The sequence below is a fragment of the Dendrobates tinctorius genome, unplaced genomic scaffold, assembly GCF_039654945.1.
Source record: "Dendrobates tinctorius isolate UK_male_01 unplaced genomic scaffold, ASM3965494v1 ptg000035l, whole genome shotgun sequence".
NCBI lineage: Eukaryota > Metazoa > Chordata > Amphibia > Anura > Dendrobatidae > Dendrobates > Dendrobates tinctorius.
In genome coordinates, this window is record NW_027361703.1 from 32,535,001 (window position 1) to 32,559,287 (window position 24,287).

The 24,287-nt window shown below is 43.3% G+C and overlaps 1 protein-coding gene across 3 annotated transcripts in view; it reads right to left on the minus strand.

Moving 5' to 3' along the window:
• FAM3C (FAM3 metabolism regulating signaling molecule C) overlaps positions 1-23,120 on the minus strand; it is a 66,461-nt gene extending 43,341 nt beyond the window's left edge. For 2 of the 3 annotated variants that reach the window (XM_073573377.1, XM_073573378.1), the window contains exons 1-2: positions 22,967-23,120; positions 20,528-20,608 (exon numbers count right to left, since the gene is read on the minus strand). The gene's annotated coding sequence lies outside the window, so the exon portion shown is untranslated. The remainder of the gene's footprint in view (positions 1-20,527; positions 20,609-22,966) is intronic. The other variant, XM_073573379.1, reaches the window with a different exon arrangement.
• Between the last annotated feature and the right edge of the window lie 1,167 nt (positions 23,121-24,287).

A 24,287-nucleotide genomic window follows, 5' to 3' on the forward strand; every position in this document is an offset into this window, starting at 1 on the left:
GATGGAAAGTTCTGCAGGTGTCATGTCATGTTTAGAGAGCCCCTGATTTGTCTAAAGAAATAAAAAAAAACACAATTGACCCCATTTTGGAAACTACACCCCTCAAGGATTTTAATTCAGGGGTATACTGAAGATTTTGAACCCAAAGGTACTACACAGAATTTGATAACATTAGGTTGTCAGAGTTGAGTGCAAGTGCTCGCTACTCCAGTTTGCATTGGGTTCTCGGATATGCACTGAGTATTGTGTGTACTGGAGTGACATGCTCGATTCTCCACCCTGCATGTTTCGCAATTGTTAAACACCCCAAAAAACATGCAGGCAGATTCCCTTTTAAGGAATTTTAAACGCGTAATAGAAATGCTGGGGGCCCCTAAGCGAGTGGGAGTCCTGGACAAATGACTAATTTTCCCTTTCCCCCCCAAATGCCAGTCCTGACTGGGTCTAAGGCTTATATTTTAAGCATACACCAAAATCCCAGTAAAATCACGCTAGGGCAAATTATCAGTGTAGGTCTTATTTTCAAGGAAGCTCTGATCGCTCACTGCCCCCAGTACTGTGTCCATGACCGAAAGTGGCCGCTATGGGGAGAATATAATTTTACTTTCTCTGCATGACAAGCATGTATAAAGCAGTACGCACCTGCAGATTACCGCTATGGCTGTAAGTAATACAGTGTGTGTTTTTTCTGACTGGTTCCGTTTTATCATTCACACTTAAAAAAACGTTATGTCGCGCACAACCAGAGAGTAAATGAATTTGTAACGATGGGAAAGCCCCTGACTATACTGGTAGAGTGGCTTTGTTTCATGCAGAAGTCTAAACACATTACTCTGTTTTATGGTATCAGGCTTCTGAACATTGAAAACATTAGTTACTTCCGCCCTTGTAACAATGATGTACTTTAGCAAACAAGTACAAGATACAACTTGTAGCAAGCCTGGAACCTTCTGCGCCGTAGGGCTTAGTCATACCTCTGATATAAGACTGTGCAAGAACAATGTACTTCATGCCAAAACGGGATTAGATCCTGTATTGTGCAAGCAAAAAAACCTGCCCCACAATATAATCTAGTGTTTCCATTACATACAACAGAGCCATGCTGGGAAAAAAAGGCAAGGAATTCTTCTTGGGAGACAAGGATTAGAGTCTTGATAAACAAAGAAAAATAAAGATGGAACACGTCATCTGGTCTGCTAAACAATGGGCTGAGAATGAGTAACAGGATGGACAAAATGCACCCGTGTATCAATTCATGGTGGGAGGCTAATCAATAGTGTCAATCTGCAAGATGGCAAATTGCGCCAAAATTTACAAAATGTGGCAATATGTTCAAACACACATTACAATTAGAGCTATTTGATACACATATTACTTCCCAAGTCTCCCCAAGGACTGCTGTGGGAAACAACATCCTAGAATTGGGGCTAATAAGTAGAGATAGGTAGACACCTGGATGTTCGGATCCGACAGGTTCAATCAAACAGTTACAAAAAGTTTGGGTAAAGGAACAGTACTGTCATTCTGTCCCATGCTGTAATGAATGTCTGGGGGATAAACAGTCTTTATTTACCATACAACTATAGGATTAGTAATGGATAGTGTCTTATAGACGCTTCTCAATTACTAATCTGTGAGCTTGATGTCCCCGGCAAGACAAAGGTGACATCAACCCCACAAATATGAACCCCACTTACCACCGCTATAGGGCAACTGGGAAGATCCAGGCAAAGCGCCAGAATTGGTGCATATAATATATGCGCGTTTTTTGGGCGGCTTTGGGCTGCTATTTTTAGGCTGGAAAAGGGCAATATCCATTGCCCCTTACCAGCCTGAGAATACCAGCCCCCAGCTGTCTGCTTTGGCTTGGCTGGTTGTCAAAAATGAAATGGACCCCACATTTTTTTTTATTTATCTAAATAATTAAAAAAAATCAGAGTGGGGACCCCTGTATTCTTGATAACCAGCCTTGCTGAAGCCGAGAGCTGAGAGTTGCAGCCCCCAGCTGTGAGTTTTGCCTGGCTGGCTATCAAAAATACAGGGGAACCCACGCCGTTTTTTTTTTTTTTTAATTATTTACAGCGCGGGAGCCGGATGATCAATGCTCCCAGCAGCCGCTGTCCGCTCTAGATGTAATTAGTGGCAGCAGATGTTGGCTGATGGGAGCAGTAGTCCCAATAGCCGACACCAGTGACCTGAGGTAAACGTCAAACCTTCGATAACAGCTGCGTGTTCATGCTGCCATTTTACAGCGTAGGAACCTTGGCTGTCTGAATGGTGGTGATGATTTTACCGCCGATCAGAAGCAGTGTTTTCCATGCTATCATGCACATAACAGCGCAGCAAACACCCGGTGCTCGGGGGGGGCAACCCGAACAGTAAGGCTGTGTGCCCGCGTTGCGCTAAACGTTTCCACAACGCTTTTAGACAAGCGTTTCTGCTGCGGAAACGATAAGAAAAGCATCCAATGTAATATAATGGAAAACGCACATGTTGTGCTAATGGTGCGTTTTTTTTCCGCTGCGGAAACGCTAAGCGGAAAAAAAAGCAGCAGGATCATTAATTTTGCGGAAACGCGTGCGTTTACGCATACATTCAATTGTATTGCAAAAACGCATAGGAAAACGCTTAACAAAAGCATCAAAAACGCTTACAAAAGCTCTTCATAAAACGCATGCGTTTTCCCGGGAAGAGGGCGTGCGTTTCTGCTCAGGAATATTCTGCATCAAAAACGCTATGTGGGCACATAGCCTAACATGGACTTCCTTTTGAAGGCAGTGTTCTGTGTCCGTTTCCGAACAGTAGGTGTTCGGTATAGATGACGAACTTTACGTTCGGGTTTGCCCATCTCTACTTATAAGTTGTCTATGATGTTATATACAAGTTACAGAGTCACAAAATCTGCAACAGCAACATAACACAAATCATTACAAAATGACAAATTCTGAAAAAGATTTATTCAGTCCTTCTAGCAGTGTCTTATTGGAAACCACTTAACCCCTTCCCAATATGGACAATTTCCATCTTTTCCTTTCCATCCAAAAGCTATAACTTTTTTTTTTTTATTTTTCTATCCATAGACGTATGATATGAGGATTTTTGTGGACGAGCTGCAGTGACTTCCAAGTGCGGTGAAATTGCCACCCCCTCCAAAAAGAAATGCAATTCTGACTTTTTGGGGGGAATTGTTTATACAGCAACTATTGTGCGGTAAGACAATGGACTGGTAATATTATTCTACTCATCTGTATGGTTTTGGTGATGTCTAGATTTTTTTTTTTCCCTTTTTAATTATTTTAGCGTGGCATTTTTTGAGCCTGTAACGCTTTCAGTTTTGGTCAATAGAGTTGTGCGAGAACGTTCTTAGTAATTCTATTTTGGGATAGATCTATTTTGATCGCTTCTCAAAGCATCGGGCCACCACGGGCCTGCAGATGGGGTGTCGGAGTACTGCTAATGCTGCTATCCGAGTTACACAGAAGCAAATAGCAGGCTAACAGTCATGGGCAGGGCTCCTCTCCACATGCAACTGTTAGGCTACATTCCTATGATAAGCTTTTGCTGAGTTTTTGACATTGCAGAATTTCTGCATCTTTTATTTACATTAGGTTACTTGCGGATTTTGTTTTTGTGAGCGTTTTTTTTTTTTTTTTTTTTTAACATGAGATGTTGCGGATTGAACATGAGCACCAAGAGATCAGTTTACACAGAGTAAAAAGGAAGCACAGTGGACATGAGATTCTATGAATCCCATCCACTTTACTGGAATTGCAAGACACTGCGCTTTTAATGCAGCAAAAACATACACCAAAACCTCACAGGGGGAACGTCGCCTTGCTGGGTATTGGGGCGAGTTCACCAAGTGATCCTGCTCCATGCTCTTGCTACCGAATTGTGCCATACATGTATAGCGAGTATCGAGAAGGGGTTAAACAGAACCATTGCTTCAGAGTTTAACTTTTTTTTTTTTTTTAAACCAGCCATACGGATCCAGATATATGGGCTTTTAAAATGAGTAATAAGTTTTATGGTAGTTGCCATGAAAGTATATTCTTGCTGCGGCCGCTCTGTTCTGTCATCGGGGCGGTACAGGGAGCAGTTGCCGTTATCGCTCACTATGCAGTGAATGCACTGTAATCACTCCTGAGCATATTGATAGCCAGCTCTGGACACACACGCTGCACAGCAGGGGGTCAATGTGTCGGTAAGCGATTACAGCCAGGTTCACTGTGTACTGAGCACGGACTTACAGATCTCTACACTTTTTCAATGACTAGAAGCGAGCAGCTGCAGGGAGAATAGAACTTCATTTTCCCCTGTAGCCGCTGCTCCAGTAAGCCTGCCAGAGATTATATACATATTATTTACCTGCAGATTACGACTATTTCTGCAGGAAAATAGCATTTTTGGAGATGACAGTATAAAGGGAACTTATCAATTTGCCTGGATCAAAACCTTTTTAGAAATTAAATAAAAAAAGAATTTTGAAGGTTTTGAAGGTCTCCAGCACAGTATAATAATAATAATAATAAAAATAATATAACATTTTATTTCTAAAGCACCGACATATTCCACAGCACTTTACATTTCAGAGGGGCCTTGTACAGAAAATAGACATTACAGCATAACAATAATCACATAGATCATAACAGATACCAAGAGGAATGAGGGCCCTGCTCGCAAGCTTACAATCTAAGAGGAAAAAAAGGTAGACACGAAAGGTGGGTGGTAACAATTGCCCTGATTGTATGGACCAGCCATAATGTTAAGTGTGTATCAGTACAGACACAGAGGGCTAATGGATGCATAAAGCATGTGGGAACATGATGCGGGGAACCTGGTTATGGTAAAACTTTTGGCTGTGCCACACAGGGATAGATTAGGTTAATGTGTTGAGGCGGTAGGCCAGTCTGAATAAATGCGTTTTCAGGGCACGCTTAAAATTGTGGGGATTGCGGACTAATCGGATTGACCTGAGAAGTGCATTCCAAAGAATTGGCGCAGCACGTGTATAGTCTTGGAGACGGGAGTGGGAGGTTCTGATTATTGAGGATGCTAACTTCAGGTCATCAGCAGAACGGAGGGCGCGGGTAGGATGTTAGACTGAAACAGTATGTCAAGTGGTCAAGCTCAGTACCCACTGAGAGACAGCCCTCTTTATTGACTTGGCCCTTACAAGGATTTCAACAGCCTCAGATATACTTTGCTAGGGCTGATGAATCAGAAAACAAGAGCAAACACAGGAGAAAATTAATTCCATTGCTGAGTGAATTGTGTATGTAATAGCCTTTTGATCAGTGGTGCAAGAACAATATTGGCACGTCTGTGTGGAAGATGGAGGGGCATCCTCCACCTTAAGATAGAGGGTTGGCATTAGCATGGCTCACGTCAGGTGCTGAACATTATTCAGACATACCCATTGAACTGTTAGGCGCTCAGTAGCATGGAACATTTTTGTAGTTGTTTTTAGAAAAGTAAGATGCAATACACATGTTCTTCGAGGAGAGCATAACTGTTTCTAAAGGGTTAAAGAGACTATCACCCCTCGGGATGTATATAAGCCAGTAATATGGGAATACAGCTGATCGAAATGTTAGAATAGTCATAGGTGTATGCCTCATATCGTCAGTCTTGTTGTTGAGAAATTGTCTTTTATTCCTTTTTGCTAGTGATTTCTTCCAGGCTCTGGGATGCGTGTGCCTGGAAGAAATCTCTGCCTTCTGTCTTCATTTGCATACCAGACCCCCCCCCCCATCTACATCACCGTGCCCTGTGACATGTAATGGTGGCCCCAGAATCATGAGCCTGTGTCCTGCAATTATAATGTGATTATACCTACCGATTCCGCCCTGCTATGCGTATTGGCTTCAGGGCCATCACAAACTGTACGGTTCCTAACTATTCAGGGAGGACGGAAGCGGGGAGAGCACCTTATCAGCATGCATGGCTGCGCTCAAAGAATGCTGAAGCAAATGCCCATAGAGGGATGGCATAGGTACGTATAATAGCTCTACTGCAGGGTATAGGCACGGGATTCCAAAGCCAACATTACACGTCACAGGGAACTGTGCCACTGATGGGAGGGGGGTGGCATGATAATGAAGAGTGGAGGGAGAGATCTCTTCCAGGCACCTCACGCCTCGGAGCATGGAAAAAAAATCATTAGCATTCAGAATTAAAAGCCGATTTCTCAACAACAAAACCGCAGACATGGGCATACACCTATGACTATTCTAACATTTCTATCACCTGTATGTTCATATTACTAGATTATAACCCTTTAGAAGCAATTATGCCGTCCTATAGCTAAGTAACAACCTTTCAGAAGCAGCCATGGTCTCCCCTCATATTAACACCTATAATGATCTATATTTTCTTGTACCAGAATAACCTTCTAGATGCAGCAAAACTCTTTTCTAGCAGTTTAACCCTTGACCAGGAGATATGACCTCTTTGTGCAAGTAAACTTTTATGAACAGTCATGTTCTCTTTTAGCTTTTCAGCATAATACTCAGGGACTTGCTTATTATATGGCTTATAAAATACCAATATTTTCTATGCATTCAATTACAGGCTCGTACTTGCAGGTGTGATAAATTTTGCACAATTTAAATTTCACTGACTCGATTGCCATTCAGTAGCATTAGTTGATTAATTCATAATAATTTGGATTTGGTTCCTTCAAATTTGCAAGTAAAATAGGTCAATCAATTTTCCTGGTGTCTTTTATGGACCAGAATCTCTTTGAAAACAAAACAAGAAAAAAATTGATCCTACCAGATCTGAGCACAAACCTCAATTTGCCATTCAGTTTGCGTTAAAATGCTTTATTTCAGCTGTGGCTCTGCAGGGTCGAAATTTGAGCAGGTGATCAACATAAAATGGTCATGGAACACTACATTTATCATTTAAGCAGATTATCTTGCAACCACTGTTTGCTAATCTTCAGGAATTTCTGAACATTCTGGAACAGGTTCCTAAATATTCTGCAGGGAACAAAAGGGCTCATTTCCATCTGTACAAATGAGGAACCAAGGAGCAAGGCTTGGCAATCTTTTGTCCTACTGCAAACATAGCAGAGTCTTCTGTTGCAGCCAGTTGTCTTACTGCCACACACAGGACAGAGAGGAGGGGGATGTAACGAGCCTCCTGAGACAGAGAATATTTCTTCATACATTTCTCACTGCTGACTGACAGCAACCAAACTGACTGGGCTTTCTCCAAAACAAAAATCATGAAATAGAATGGTTTAGGTCACTTACTAATATATCAAGGTTGTGATTATTTGCACAGTATCCTAGTCACTTACAATACATGTTTAAATACTGGACGCAATTTAAGACAGAAAAACGGATTACATACATCGCTAACGAGTAAAAAATAGTCAGTGTTTTCTGGATGAAACTCGTTCATTTTTATTTTCCATTTTTTATTTTTTTTTTTATACGGTCGTGTGAATTTCACTCAAGTAAGAGAAAAATTGCCAACTGCTGAATATATGAATTGTACCACAGTCTTGCTTTAAAGTGTAATACCTTAAAGGCTTGAAAATGGCAGACTCCTCATTTACCTGCTGGTGTCCAAGCACTGCTTCTCTGCTAATATTTCTTGACATTACTACAGTGGTGACATCACGACTAGAGCATGTGACAGCTGCAGCCAATCACTGCAGTTTTGTGCGATCTACCACGGCGTGACCCGGCGACTACAGAGCTCGTGTGGTGTAGGAACGCCGTCATCGCTGTAGCCTATCAAAGGCTGTCGGTGAGCAGAGAAAAACAAGATTCAGACGGAACCTCGGTGTAGCCATAGAGTATAAAGAGGGACATGGAGACTGCAAGTTTGAACTTCACTTCACCTTCCACGGCGGTGTCCATCTTTTATGCCAGACCCAATAGTGCAGCAGACTTCGCTATTGTGGCCAGCATAATAGATGCGCCAGAAAAAAAGTCAAAAGGAGTCCAAAGTTGTAGACTTTGGACTCGTTTGCTTCACTGTATTTAATTACTCCATCAGGGCTCTATATGAATCCCATTTTTCTGGGCCTCGTGTGGAAGATCCTCAGTTGTCCAGAAATATTACTATCCTGTGGTTTTCTATTATTTGATAGAAGAGTTTTTCTATCAATTTTTTCCACTTTTTTTTAGCCCTTGTTAAACTCCAAGTCATGTAATCTGGACATGACTTTTGTGTCCTCCTGATTATACAAATCATTTTCCGAACAATCACGTTTAGTCCTGATCAGCTCTCCCACCAGAATATTTTTAGGGACATGAATCGGGTGACAAGATATGGCCTCCAATATTGAGCTCGTGTCGGTGTCTGTTCCTTTAAGGGTGATGTCAAGAAAATTTATGTCAGTTTTTTTGGAACAAAGTAAATTTTAAGTTGAAGGAATTTTTATTTAAAAATTCTACAAAAAGATTCTATATAAAGATAAAAAATTGTGTGACGTCACGCTTCATAATATCAGATTTGTAGCAAAAAAGCTCCCACTGGTATTCTGTCTCCTAGCAGTCTTGTCAATGCTGACTCCAGTCCTCCTTCAACTTGAATTTCTTGCAGTGGTTTTTTCAGTTGTGGCCACGCAGTGTGTTTGTTGCAGCCACATAATTAAAAGTAAAACTTTTTCCTGCATAGTAACAAAAAAAAAGTTTTTCAATTAAAAATGTTATTAATTGCAATACTCCAGGCGTTATTTATTTACTAGAGTGCGTGGCTTGCAATGTTCAATATGTCGGCTGCACAGCTGGACCACTGAAAAAACGTATAAGAAGACATTTATCCGATACGGTGAACCTGGAGGCATTAAATGTTTCCTCTGTTTCCAGACATTTCATTAACTCCCACAACCGGGACACAAAACATCTAAAATTTTTGGCTATTGAAAAGGTAAAAAAAAAAACAGCACGGGGCGGTAATTTCCAATGCAAACTGCTAAACCGTGAGTCATTCTGTATTTTTAAACTGTGCTCAAGGGTCCTGTTAGGTCTGAACATCAGACAAGATCTAATCCTGCAATACAATTAATGTTCTATGAATAATCTCTTTTTATACGTGTTGTTTAGAGGTATAATGGTCATACTATAAGATCAGCAATACTCAGTGCTACGTTTCCTGCTTGTCCGGATATATTTTTTTTTTATAATATATTTTTATTTGTATACTACTCATTCCCAGATGTCTCAGGAGAATCTAGTCAGAGTTACCATATATACTCGCTTATAAGATGAGATTTTCAGCCCATTTTTTGGGCTGAAAGTCTCCCTCTCGGCTTATACGCAAGTCATATACGCCAGGGGGTCGGCGGGGGAGGGGGAGCAAGGGTGTCCGATCATACTGACCCCCCTGGCGCGGTCTCTGTAGCCCCCCCACCCCCCGCTTCTCCCGGTCTCAAGCTCCTTCCTTCAGCGGTCACGTGGTACCGCTCATTAAAGTCATTAATATGTGCATATTCATGACTTTAATGAGCGGTACCACGTGACCGCTGAAGGAAGGAGCCCGAGAACGGGAGAAGCGGGGCTGCAGAGACCGCGCCAGGAGGGGGTAAGTATATGCAATATTCACCTGTCCCCGGTCCATCGCTGTGCGCTATTCTGTCCTCCGTGTCCTCTGGCTGTGATGTCCAAGTCAGAGGGCGTGGTGAAGTAGTTAGTGCACGCCGCGCCCTTTGCCTGGACAGTCACTGATAGAAGACCCAGAAGAGACAGAGCGGCACACAGCGATGGAGCGGGAACAGGTGAATATTGCAGGTGCCAGGGTCCTGAGCCAGCAGTGACACTGGCATCTGTCCCCACCTGCTCATGGCCCCGACACCTGGCCCCCAGCGACGGAGAGGTGAGTATGTCTTTTTTTATTTGCAGCAGCGACAGCATATGGGGCCTATTCTATCGAGCATCTTATGGGGCAGCATAAGGGGCCTATTCTATGGAGCATCTTATGGGGCAGCATAAGGGGCCTATTCTATGGAGCATCTTATGGGGCAGCATATGGGGCATAATCAATGGAGCATTTTATGGGGCAGCATATGGGGCATAATCTATGGAACATCTTATGGTGCAGCATAATCTATGGAGCATTTTATGGGGCATAATCTATGGAACATCTTATGGGGCCATAATCTTTATGGAGCAGCATATGGGGCCATTATTAACCTTTGTGCAGCATTATATGGAGTGTATTTTGTATGGAGCATTTAAGGGGCCATCATGAACTGTATGAAGCATTATATGGGGCTCCTGATTCAATATGGATTGTTATGAATGAGTCACCGGAGGAGGAGAAAACAAAAATACAAACTAAGTCCAGAAAACCGGAGAGGTTGGTAGCTATCGGATTGCAGACCCCTGATCCTATACACCACAACTAACAGTAGCCGTGGGGGGTTCCTACGGTACCCTAGACCCCTTGTCACAGCCGGAGAACTACATAAGCCTAAAGAAGGAAAGGGGAAATCTAAACTGCCCCAGAGCAGACCCCAAAGCAATAGACAGCCCCCAACATGTATTGTCGGTGAAATACAGATGAAAACACAGACACAGACAGAAAGACAGGCTGAGCAAACGATGGGGCCCAACTAACTAGATAGGACAGGACAGAAAAGATGCTGGCTGCAATCCGCAAAAAACCCTACTAAAAATGTCCCAACCATCTGATAGAGAAAAAGGCCCTGAAGTCACTAGACTTCAAAATCACTATATCAGCCACTCAGGTACATTCTGAAAACAGAGCAAAGAGATCAACTGATCAGAGACAAAAATGGAATTCAGCCAGTCCCAACCAGGACTGGCTGAATACAAACACTAAGGAAACCAGACAAAATCTCATGGAATAATAGCAGGGCAAAAACTTAGCTTTAGTAGACAGGAACTAAACTGGAGGCCAGAGCTCAGAGCAGAGAGGATCACCAGCAGCCCTGCAGGGCGTCGGCTGCCTTATATCCACTCAGAAATTCCAGATGTCCAATCACACTCCGCCTGTTCAGATGCCAGGTTCTTTCCATCCCAATCAATTTCACTACCTCTCTTCACCAGCAGAGGGAGTTCATCAGACATCAAAGGTGAAGGGGAGAATGAACTCACAACAATGTATATTCAAAAACATTTAACCTACTGATGTCTCCATTAATTTTACTTTTATTGGTATCTATTTTTATTTTTGAAATTTACCAGTAGCTGCTGCATTGTCGGCTTATACACGAGTATATACAGTAATTTGAAAGAATTAACTTGTTCTACCACTCCCTTTGACTCCTGGTATGTATATATGTCTGTCTGTTATGTTAAGATGTAATCCATGATTAAGACAGTTTAGGTTGAAACATGTAGGATTCCTTCCCTGCACTGGGATTGTTTTTTCCATACATCTGTGCTTGTTTAATATAATGGCTTAATAAATGTCAAGTTTTAAGAATCATATCTCCTGTGGTCGCTGGATACAACTCTTCTTGAATATTCACTTTATTAAGAGGCGTACGCTGCTTATTGACTTTGATGAGCCTTCATCCAGCGGACACTTCAGCAAGACTGGAGTGCACAATGCCATTCTGCGATGTATTAAGAGAAACATAGTCTAAATCATGTGAAGTAATTATTCCCCACTACTCATCCTTGGTCAGGCCTCGTCTGGAATACTGTGTCCAGTTCTGGGCATCACATTTTAAAAAAGACATAGAAATACAGGGACAAGTTCAGAGAAGAGCTACCAGGATGGTGAGCGGACTGCAAAGTATGTCCTACGAGGAACGGTTAAACGAACGGGGAATGTTTAGCTTGAAAAAAAGAAGGCTAAGAGGAGACTTAATAGCTGTCTACAAATATCTGAGGGGATGTTAGAGTGTAGAGGGATCATCCTTATTCTCATTCGCACATGGAAACACGAGGAACAATGGAATGAAACTGAAAGGGAGAAGATACAGATTAGATATTAGAAAAAAACTTTTTGACAGTGAGGGTGATCAGTGAGTGGAACAAGCTTCCACAAGAGGTAGTCAGTTCTCTTTCAATGGAAGTCTTCAAACAGAGGCTGGACAGACATATTCTATGATTCCTGGTGAATTGAGGTCTTAATGTAATAGAGAATAAGATTAAGCCTCCTAACCCCATGAAATATAAAATGTAACATTCAAATAAAATGGTAACTAGGTATAGAGGTTCCATTCTATGACTTTACAATGTTACAGGAACTATGTGGTGGAATGAACTTTAGCACAAAAGGAAAGAAAAAAAAAAGTCCAATAGTAATTTGACTAAGACAAGAAATCATGCAAAGCAGGCAAAGCATCCACCTGCAGTTAGGAGAGCTGGCCAGCAATAAAGGCTCAGCAGAGCTGCGAGTCCAAACTTTACTGTGAGATACCAGCTAGTTCCCGGAGAATGTGCTTCCTAGGTTGATGTATGGGCACTGCCACAATTTCTGGTAAGACAGCTGCTGGGGTTAGCAGTGTTAGGCACAGCTGCTCTATGTACAGATGTTTGGTGCAGTTCTGGCCTAGTGTAGAAAAACACGTACAGTGGGGAAAAAAAGTATTTAGTCAGTCAGCAATAGTGCAAGTTCCACCACTTAAAAAGATGAGAGGCGTCTGTAATTTACATCATAGGTAGACCTCAACTATGGGACACAAACTGAGAAAAAAAAATCCAGAAAATCACATTGTCTGTTTTTTTTTCATTTTATTTGCATATTATGGTGGAAAATAAGTATTTGGTCAGAAACAAGCAATCAAGATTTCTGGCTCTCACAGACCTGTAACAACTTCTTTAAGAGTCTCCTCTTTCCTCCACTCATTACCTGTAGTAATGGCACCTGTTTAAACTTGTTATCAGTATAAAAAGACACCTGTGCACACCCTCAAACAGTCTGACTCCAAACTCCACTATGGTGAAGACCAAAGAGCTGTCAAAGGACACCAGAAACAAAATTGTAGCCCTGCACCAGGCTGGGAAGACTGAATCTGCAATAGCCAACCAGCTTGGAGTGAAGAAATCAACTGTGGGAGCAATAATTAGAAAATGGAAGACATACAAGACCACTGATAATCTCCCTCGATCTGGTGCTCCACGCAAAATCCCACCCCGTGGGGTCAGAATGATCACAAGAACGGTGAGCAAAAATCCCAGAACCACGCGGGGGGACCTAGTGAATGAACTGCAGAGAGCTGGGACCAATGTAACAAGGCCTACCATAAGTAACACACTACGCCACCATGGACTCAGATCCTGCAGTGCCAGACGTGTCCCACTGCTTAAGCCTGTACATGTCCGGGCCGTCTGAAGTTTGCTAGAGAGCATTTGGATGATCCAGAGGAGTTTTGGGAGAATGTCCTATGGTCTGATGAAACCAAACTGGAACTGTTTGGTAGAAACACAACTTGTCGTGTTTGGAGGAAAAAGAATACTGAGTTGCATCCATCAAACACCATACCTACTGTAAAGCATGGTGGTGGAAACATCATGCTTTGGGGCTGTTTCTCTGCAAAGGGGCCAGGACGACTGATCCGGGTACATGAAAGAATGAATGGGGCCATGTATCGTGAGATTTTGAGTGCAAACATCCTTCCATCAGCAAGGGCATTGAAGATGAAACGTGGCTGGGTCTTTCAACATGACAATGATCCAAAGCACACCGCCAGGGCAACGAAGGAGTGGCTTCGTAAGAAGCATTTCAAGGTCCTGGAGTGGCCTAGCCAGTCTCCAGATTTCAACCCTATAGAAAACCTTTGGAGGGAGTTGAAAGTCTGTGTTGCCAAGCGAAAAGCCAAAAACATCACTGCTCTAGAGGAGATCTGCATGGAGGAATGGGCCAACATACCAACAACAGTGTGTGGCAACCTTGTGAAGACTTACAGAAAACGTTTGACCTCTGTCATTGCCAACAAAGGATATATCACAAAGTATTGAGATGAAATTTTGTTTCTGACCAAATACTTATTTTCCACCATAATATGCAAATAAAATGAAAAAAAAAACAGACAATGTGATTTTCTGGATTTTTTTTTCTCAGTTTGTCTCCCATAGTTGAGGTCTACCTATGATGTAAATTACAGACGCCTCTCATCTTTTTAAGTGGTGGAACTTGCACTATTGCTGACTGACTAAATACTTTTTTTCCCCACTGTATAATTTCTACAATCCGGATCAATCAGAATCTGACTATAACCAAGTGACAGCTACAGAAACTTAGAATTCATCCACAGTCTATAGGGAAACCTCTATTCTAGATCACATCCTGTCATGCAGAACATTGGTTACAGAATACTGAAGAAATAGATGTTGTCACAATGGGAATTTCACACCGGCCTCCTGTGGACTTCCGAAAGTCAATATAAGTCAATATTATTTAACAAATGACAGGTTTCTTATTAAAGGGAGTTCTGTGCATGAAACATGTGAATTAGCCCCACTGGATGGGACTACCGCAGTGCAAATCCATGGTCTAAGGGTCTCACGTGAGCTTCTGCCATTCATTCTCCTCCAAATCTGCATCAGATTTTTACACATTCAAAAAATCCATCTTCTGAAAAAATACCCTTACATTTATCCATCATCTACTGGAAGTGACATACAAACCGTAAGCAGGGCTAGAAGTAGCATCACACGTCGGTTTTGGGTTTTTTTTTTAAGAAAGAATTCTTTAACTTAAGGTTGAAAGACTCAAGTCCCGACATGTTCAACCTATAACCTAACATGATGATCCAGAGGAAGGCAAAACCCCCAGCTTCGCCCTACCAATTATATGAAGAACAGCACTGTGGAGGTGACGTTTTGAAAGCTTAATTGGCATGGTCTACATGACGCCCATAATTTCAGGAGGACAAGGTCAATTGCAACAATACCGCACTTCTCAAACTATGTTAGGCCTCATTCAGACATCCATGTTTCCAGTATGTGTGGCATTCGTTTTGGGTTTTTTTCCCCACAGATACTAGACATACCAATTATGATCTATGTTGTTTTTCACATAACTGTTTTTCACGGATGGTGCGTCCATGCAAGACACATGGAGGAGACATGGCCATTTTTTTTTCAAGCAGCACGGATGAAAAGTGCCAATACTGTGGGTACGTGAAAAACACATTTAGCATCCGTGTGCCGTCCGTGTTTAACATTGCAAAGTATAGAAGAATCTTTGTCATTTATCCATCCGGAAAAATACTAATGACACTGATGGCAAGAATGGACACACTGTTGCAAAACACTGATAACACCGGTAACGTTTTTTCACAGAGGTGGTTAAACACTGATGTGTGAATGAGGCCTAAATGTCTTCCATCCACTTATTTGTGTGCTTTTAGCATTGGTAAGGGTAAGTTCACACTGGGCGCTTCTTCAACGGTTTTTTTTTTTATGCAAATTTTCAGCTGCTTTTTACAGTCCCAGCTATGTCTGAGATTTCAGAAATCTCATGCACACACATTAGTTTTTTTGTCCTCAGTATTTTGTACTTTGCAATGTTTACACAATAGAGCACGTCACGTCTTTCATTTTTTTGGCGTTTTTCACCCATTGACGTGAACGGTTGGTGAAAAATGCTGAAAAGCCACAGAAAAAGTGCAGGTATCAGTTTTTGTTTCCTTTTTTTTTTGAGCCAAAACCTGATTCTATAGAATAGAACTTTTTTTTAAGCACTAAGCTTTATCTGCATATACAAGAGACAAATCTAGAATGCCAAAAACACAGCTTTTGCTGCCAAAAAAAAAAAAAAGCTGAGAAAACACCTAATGTGAAGTTACCCTAAGCCGAAAACAGGGGTCCGTCTAAAACACAGAGGAAGAAATCTTTCCGTTACATTACTTCTCTATGCAGGTTTCACTTCATTTATCTTTGGCTTACTGACATGAACAGGGGAAATATATAATGTTTAGATTTGCACCACTTTGCTTCACATTTACTGCTGGGATTGGCCTACAAACACTGATTACAAGATTTGTGAAAGCAGACACAGGCTGGGGTCAGAAGACTGCCTTCTGTCAGTATGCACTCACACAGCACACTCACCCATATTAGTTAGAGACTTTCGGTCATTGTGGGGGGGAAGTAAATAAAAACCACTAATCAAATATGCAGGTATGAATAAGACTAAACCTACTAATGGGCCTCAAAAAACTACATTCAAGTTGAAGGGCACCTCTAATCAGAAAAAGTCTTCAGGCAGATACAGGTTCAAACATATGTGGCAGAATTAACTGGAAGTTCAGCTGCAGGGAGAAGCCATAGTTATGTTCTCCCTGCAGCCGCTCAGTGCCAGTCAACACACTAATCGTCCCCCTGATCCTTGGGTCACAGCGCGCTCCGCAGTTTGTGGACTGAACGGATGTCAGCCAAGGTGCAGGGGGAGTTATTACAGGACTTTTCACTGTCCCCAGTGCAAATCAGATGATTGAAGCGAGTGGCTGCAGGGAAAACATTACTTCATTTTCTCCCTGCAGCTGAACATCCAATTAGACTGCCACATATATTTGAAATAATATTTACCTGCAGATTTCCACTATGGCTTCCGGTAAATACTGCTTTTATTGATGACCAATCCTCTTTAAAGGAAGTAGGAGTGTAGGGAGATCATCTCATGGGTGCTTCCCATTGTTGGATGAATATGCAACACCTCAAAATGAGAAAGGTTTCTAAATTTTACCCTCCAAAAACATTCTGTCCTGTCATTACACTGTTGATACCTATTGCGTGTGGTGAGAGACATTACTGTAGCCCCAATCTGTGCATACTAAGGTTATTTAGTCTTGTACAAAATCTTATGCCTGTTAGGGCTCTCTATCAGCCGAATACATAAACCTACATTAGCTACAGGACCGCATTTCTAGTAGCCAAAAAGGCAAGTAATAAGTTGACTAATAGGATCTTTGACAGCACATGGCGATTCCCGGCTATGAGTCCAGAGTAATTAGGAGAGCAGCAGTCTAGTGGGTGGGAGAACACTACTTATGAATGCACTGGACTCATTCCCATCAGGGTTACTATTAGCCAACAATCACGTTTTTGTACTATTTTGGCTATTTGGAGCAGGAACCTGTATAAGTAATAAGCTGTCCTTAAGTAGTGCAGAATACTTTGCTTTAATGATGCTTTCCAATGTCCTCCTAGCCCTGTCCCCACTTTTCCCAGCCGCCGCCTCCTGCTGACGAGTCAGTACAGAGAATGGCATGTTTATATACCAACAGCAGCATTTTCATCTACAAAATATAAAGATGGACAATTATACAGCACTAGCGTCTTGTTACCCTAGCGCCACTTCTGATAAAGGATGAAAATGATAAGCATACCAGTGGTGAGAGAAGACATATATATATATATATATATATATATATATATATATATATATATATATATAATTTCTCTGGAGAAGGCATTACACAAAACGCGCGTCGGATAGCTGTGGTGGGTGAGGACATACAGCACCAGCTTCTTCCCACCAGCGAGGGACAGGAGATAGGATCTAGGTGTAAGTAGGAGCTCAGGCTGCTGCCTGCACCCGGGCAGCACACATACACTCAGAATGTGATGAAGTCCTGTAGCCGGGGGTCAGAGTCCTATCAGTCCAGTGTCTGTATCATCTCATATTATAAATTCAAGAGACAAACATGAAAACCCCATTCTAAAACCTTTTATTAAAAAAATAAATCCCCCAAGTTGAGGATGAATGAAAAAAAAAAATAGAAACAGCAAGTACAGTCATATGTTAAAGTTTGGGCACCCCTATTAATGTTAACCTTTTTTCTTTATAACAATTTTGGTTTTTGCAACAGCTATTTCAGTTTCATATATCTAATAACTGATGGACTCAGTTATATTTCTGGATTCAAATGAGGTTTATTGTACAGAAAATGTGCAATCTGCATTTAAACAAAATTTGACCAGTGCAAAAGTTTGGGCACCCTTATCATTTTCTTGATTTGAACACTCCTAACTACTTTTTACTGACTTCCTGAAGTACTAAATTGGTTTTGTAACCTCATTGAGCTTTGAACTTCATAGCCAGGTGTATCAAATCATGAGAAAAGGTATTTAAGGTGGCCACTTGCAAGTAGTTCTCCTATTTGATTCTCCTATGAAGAGTGGCATCATGGGCTCCTCAAAACAACTCTCAAATGATCTGAAAACAAAGATTGTTCAACATAGCTTTTCAGGGGAAGGATTCAAAAAGTTGTCTCAGAGATTTAACCTGTCAGTTTCCACTGTGAGGAACATAGTAAGGAAATGGAAGAACACAGGTACAGTTCTTGTTAAGCCCAGAAGTGGCAGGCCAAGAAAAATATCAGAAAGGCAGAGAAGAAGAATGGTGAGAACAGTCAAGGACAATCCACAGACCACCTCCAAAGACCTGCAGCATCATCTTGCTTCAGATGGTGTCACTGTGCATCGGTCAACAATACAGCGCACTTTGCACAAGGAGAAGCTGTATGGGAGAGTGATGCGAAAGAAGCCGTTTCTGCAAGCACGCCACAAATAGAGTCGCCTGAGGTATGCAAAAGCACATTTGGACAAGCCAGTTACACTTTGGAAGAAGATCCTGTGGACTGATGAAACAAAGATTGAGTTGTTTGGTCATACAAAAAGGCGTTATGCATGGAGGCTAAAAAACACAGCATTCCAAGAAAAACACTTGCTACCCACAGTAAAATTTGGTGGAGGTTCCATCATGCTTTGGGGCTGTGTGGCCAATGCCGGCACCGGGAATCTTGTTAAAGTTGAGGGTCGCATGGATTCAACTCAGTATCAGCAGATTCTTGACAATAATGTGCAAGAATCAGTGGCGAAGTTGAAGTTACGCAGGGGATGGATATTTCAGCAAGACAATTATTCAAAACACCGCTCCAAATCTACTCAGGCATTCATGCAGAGGAACAATTACAATGTTCTGGAATGGCCATCTCAGTCCCCAGACCTGAATATCATTGAACATCTGTGGGATGATTTGAAGCGGGCTGTCCATGCTAGGCGACCATCAAACTTAACTGAACTGGAATTGTTTTGTAAACAGGAATGGTCACAAATACCTTCATCCAGGATCCAGGAACTCATTAATAGCTACAGGAAGCGACTAGAGGCTATTACTTTTGTAAAAGGAGGATCTACGAAATATTAATGTCACTATTATGTTGATGTGCCCATACTTTTGCACCGGTCAAATTTTGTTAAAATGCAGATTGCACATTTTCTGTTAGTACAATAAACCTCATTTGAATCCAGAAATATAACTGAGTCCATCAGTTATTAGATATATGAAACTGAAATAGCTGTTGCAAAAACAAAATTGTTATAGAGAAAAAAGGTTAACATTAATAGGGGTGCCCAAACTTTTACATATGACTGTAGCTGCATATAAATAACCACATACAGGTGCAGGCCCTTTAACGTATACTCAATCTGGACAACAAGACCCCCAAAGGGAGAAAAGGGAACAAGAAGATGTAGCAGGGGGAGCACTTTCTTCATTACATGTGTAATAATCTACCTCTTCCCTCTTCGAGGACTTGTCCAGACAACTGTATTCCTTTTAGGGTCACCTGGATACATTCAGGGAGCCATACCCTCCTACTGGCTTTCATTTTCTTCTATTTAGCTCTTTGTCATATATATCAGGGCAGTACAAGTTGCAGCCCACAGACAGGGACCGACAGAGACCAGAATCAAAGACATGGGAGCTATTGCAGGGGGCCAATATACAGAGTGGGACCTAATGTGGGGGCCAATATACAGAGTGGGACCTAATGCGGGGCCAATATACAGAGTGGGACCTAATGTGGGGGCCAATATAGAGTGGGACCTAATGTGGGGGCCATTATGCAGTGTTGAAGCTAATGCAGGTGGCATTATATGGTTTGAAGGCTAATGTTGGGGCAATCGTACAGTGTGGCAGCCATTATCTATGAGGAGAATTTCCATACAGCTGGTGCAGTATTAGGGACATGTACGGCAGCAGCGACTCAGTATTGGGGTATCAGAAGGATGAAGAGTTTGTACAGGTTGGGAACAGATGGGGACGGTGCTGAAAATATGAGACGTGAAACGTGTCTTTGTTGTGATCTCTGCAGCAGAGTCCAGGCTGGAAGAAGCTGCCATGTCGGTCTGGGCAGATGGGAAGAGTGAATGACTCCATCAGAAAGAATGTCAGCTGTCAATCACGATCTGTAACTGTACTGTACTCTAAGTATTCTGCAGGACTGGTATCTCCCACTACATGGTCACCATATGGCGGTAATAGCAGTGTTGGTTTTTGTGGAGATTTTTTTTGTCAGGGACAGCAGGGTGATCTGCTGAGGTTCCCCTATACCCACGATTAGAGTGCGCCACCATAGCTGTAAACAGGGCTTATTGGCCCACTCAGATATTTGGACCCCCTGAGCTGAACCCCTAGCTATGCCTCCAAACACATACCATGTAGTAATCTGTGAGGATCGGAATAGACAAAGTTGGAACTATAAAACGAGAGAACTAAAGACAAATGTGGGAAACACAAGGCATATGACAACCATATATGTAGACCGGAAGAGTACATACAGTACACATATCCTTACCTTGTTATGTTCAGAAAGTCAAAACCTGGAGAGTAAAAGGTAATAATCCTCCCAGCAGACACTGACTGGTCACGTTATATGCTGTGGGGAGAGAATAGAATACATCTGGTAAGAAATATTCCTCTCCATACAACGAAGGCCTCGTTTCCACCGATAAGAGCCCTCCAGAATGGCAGCGAGATGCTGGAGGCAACTGACGCAAGAACTGGGCATATAGTGCTCTATGGGACTGTTCACATTCGTGGACTCTTCACGGAGCTGGATCAATGAGACCACAGTCATGAGATCAGGAGTGGAGCATGCCCGCTGCTGGTCCACACAGTATGGGGCTGACAAAGACAGGCCCAGAGTTCATCAGCTTCATAGACAATGCAGGGAGCGGTAATGGGCAGGATCAACCTCTGCTCCATTCAGAGGACAAAGGACCCTCTTCTGGTGATCGTGGTGGGGCCAGACTCCAGAGGTGCGGCACTGATCACTCAGGGGAGAGGTGATACGTTTTGATTATGGGACAACCTCTTTAACACAAGTTCAACTCATTTTCTTTTACAAGGAGGAAGGACACGGAGATAAGAACGTTTATAAAGTATTTCATCATATTACACCACAACCTAACTGGTGGCCCAAGAAAACACACAAACCAGGCAGTGACAAACTCCGGAATGAAGGAGTTAAAACTGCATAGGCGTAACCTGTCTAAAGTAACAGGTCTGGGATGTGTCTAAATTCTCTCTGCACTTGAGCAAGAGTGTCATTGTTTAACCAAAAGCAAACAGCACGTGCCTGGTGTCCGAGCGGGCACTGCTACCCCGCGCCAGAGGATTTTAAGGGACCTGACAGCGGATATGTGCTGTGCGAGCCACAGGTAGCAAGTATCACACACCGGATCTGTCACTTCAGCCAGGTCCTCTGGCACGCTGCGGGATTTCAGAGAAAACGTACATTTAAAAGCCGTCTGGGTACCGTGCTGCAGGGGTGACTGGTCTAAAAGGCCGGTCCCCGGAAGCTACTCCCTACTCGCCACCCTTAACCGACAGGTCTTTCCCGACGTGTGTGAACCTGTCACTAAACGAGCGTGGAGGAGGGGGAAACCGGCCTCAGAGTAATCTCCCCAGCAGCATGGTACCCAGACGGCTGTTACATGTAGGTTCTCTCTGAAACGCCACAAGATGTCAGAGTAACACACACCTTACCGGTCAAAATGTTACTGCACATCCTAAATGACGGGAACTGAGAAACACCCCAAGGTTATCATAATACACAAGTGACAAAGCTGCTACAAGCACAGGGAGGGGACATTAGCCACTGACACCCTATGGTTAGCCCCAAAACAGCTTATGACCCAGACACGCCAGATTGGCAAGACTGAACAAGCAGGAAGGCAGATCCCTGACAAATCAGCATAGTAGGGTACAGACGAGCATTTTGGGGGCAGACCACCATCTAATTTCTAATGATTGAGAAAAGAATCTCATTCAGATGTGCCCGATAGCCTCGGAAAGCGGGCTACACTCACACACAAATCACAGCTGCTGTACAGATGAAACCGGAGCCGCGGCTCCCACACCAGCCCGTGATGTGGACCAGAAGCTGACCACACCAACTTCCCCTACAGTCACTCCATTATCTACCCCATACCCACAGACAGGAGATAAATATCTGCAGGTCATTGGTGAGATCTGCTGTCACTGTGACAGATCGTCACCAGATCTCACAAATCATGCCGATCTACCAATGATCCGCGGATAAATCACTCATGTACAGGACCACCAGGCCAGGGTAACTTGCCAACTTTTGTCTCAGAACTGACCAATCATGTGCCATGTGTCTCCTTCTTGTCCCTGGTCCTGAGCGGTGGCAGACATGCCCGGCAGAGCAAATGCAGCCTGTAGGCTGGGGCTTACGGTGACCGGAACGTTGGTCACGTAGGTGTAACGAGCCTCAGTCACCAATCACTTTTTATTCATTTCTGATTAACACCAGGCGAGATCTGCTCGGTTGCTCTAAGTACATACAGGAGATTTAGGGCTAAATTGTACAAAGCTGGGATAGATAAGCTGGCACTGCCACAGTCAGCCATATAGGGTGAGAAGTACACCGGTTCTGCCAGTGACAGCTGGTCCCTTAGAGGGGCTGATCAGTAGCAGTCCCATGGTAAGGTCCCATGCCAGGCTCTCACTATGCCTTGGATGCCCAGGTGGCACCGACTCTTCCTGGTTACTGTCCCCTCCTGTGACCTCTGGCCCACAGCCACATCCACGTGTAATGTCCTGGGAGGTCAGTGTGTACAGTGTCTCTGCGTTACCGCAGCGTCACTCCAGCAGTACATCCAATGTCAAAATGACAACAGACAGCAAGGCCGCTCCGAGCACAACTGTCACCATAGCGCTCTGATAACGCAGAAACATGGCCGCAAAGCGCTGAGCAAGACGTACTAACCTCCCGGAGCGCTCCCCCGGCTTCTGACCAGCATCCAGCAAGCGATCAAGCGAAGCGCTACCGAACAAGCAAAACTACAAGGTCCGTCAGGCATTGCGGCGTCAACCGGAAGTGCCCGTCTCTTTAAAGCTTTATTGATGCAGGCGCGCCTCCCTCTGTGCACAGCTCTCTCTGCTGCTGATGCTTCCACCTCACCCAGATTAGCACAGAGGCGGCTCTTTCTTGCAGAAAGAAAAGGTTTCCGCCATTTTAAGACAGAAGTGTAATGTGAGGATAAGAGCAAAGCCCATAAAGCAGCTACATCTTGTAAAAGAGATTAGAGGTGAGCAATAAACGTGAGAGGCCAATGGCAGCCACAAGGGAGTACCCGGAGGAGTGGGAGAGGAAAGGTTGTAGGGTCAGAGGGTTGGTGATCACTTCTTGGTAGTAATGCCGGTCTAGTTTATTATGGATCTCATCTGTGGCACCAGCACCCAGGTGGGCACGGACGGGCCACCGCGACCCCAGATAAACGGACCCGAGAGCCAGGAAATGTTTATTTCCATCTTCATAAACGTGTAACAGTTCACACTGCTTGTAAACCAGAAATGTTGTCATGCACCGCTTATTAAAATGTAAAAAAAACATATTTACAAACCTATGGTTTATGGTTCGTTGCCAAGGTAACCGCCCACCTCTGCAGTATATCATCGAGAGCGGGTTTCCTAGGCACGGCGCATGCACATGTAAGGGATGCTCTGAAGCTGGCCCGATCCCTGGATCCCAAAAGAGGAACATTTCCTGAAGTGGTTTCTACTAGTGATGAGCAGAAGTGTCCTTAGGCCGGGATCACACTTGTGAGAAACTCGCACATCAATACCCGGCACTGCCGAAGGCACTCCGGACTGGAGCACTCAGCGGCATAGAAATACATGCAGCCGCACACTCAGGTCCGAGTGCCAGCGGCAGTGCCGGTATTGAGGTGCGAGTTTCTCGCAAGTGTGATCTCGGCCTTACTCAAGTTTGTCTAGTGTGTTCGGGTGACGTCTTCGAGTCCCCGTGGCTGTTAGCCATACTACATGGCGGGATTGCCAGTGTTTGTCAGGCAAGTCCCACGTGTTTTGTGGCTATCTAACATCCGTGAAACATGCTAGCAAAACCTGAAGCAATCCTGATGCCATCAATGTGAACGAGAAACATGGAGTGTCATGCACATGTTGAGCATTTATTTTTTACTTGCAGATTTGGCGCAGAAAATAATCTGCAGTGTGTCACTTCTCTGCACCAAGAGATTCACAAATGGTGCATCCATTTACTCAAACGTGCACATAGCCTTACGAAA